The sequence below is a fragment of the Sinocyclocheilus anshuiensis genome, unplaced genomic scaffold, assembly GCF_001515605.1.
Source record: "Sinocyclocheilus anshuiensis isolate Anshui unplaced genomic scaffold, SAMN03320099.WGS_v1.1 scaffold518, whole genome shotgun sequence".
Lineage (NCBI taxonomy): Eukaryota > Metazoa > Chordata > Actinopteri > Cypriniformes > Cyprinidae > Sinocyclocheilus > Sinocyclocheilus anshuiensis.
Genome location: NW_015544151.1, coordinates 46,715 through 46,938, shown reverse-complemented (window position 1 = coordinate 46,938; position 224 = coordinate 46,715).

The following is a 224-nucleotide window of genomic DNA, read 5'->3' as shown; positions in this document are numbered from 1 at the left end:
GCCATCTATTAATTATCATGTTAATTACTGTGCGCTTTTAGCCCCAACAGCAGGAGGCTAAAATACCATACTTTTACATATTCTTTCGTTATTTAAAAACTGTTGCTTTAATTATCTAAAACTAAACTGAAAATCATAAAGAAGACCTTTGTCTCAAAATATAAGCATTCATTTTAGTGATTCTCATTTGCTACTTAAATCTACAACATTTTTAAAAACATAAA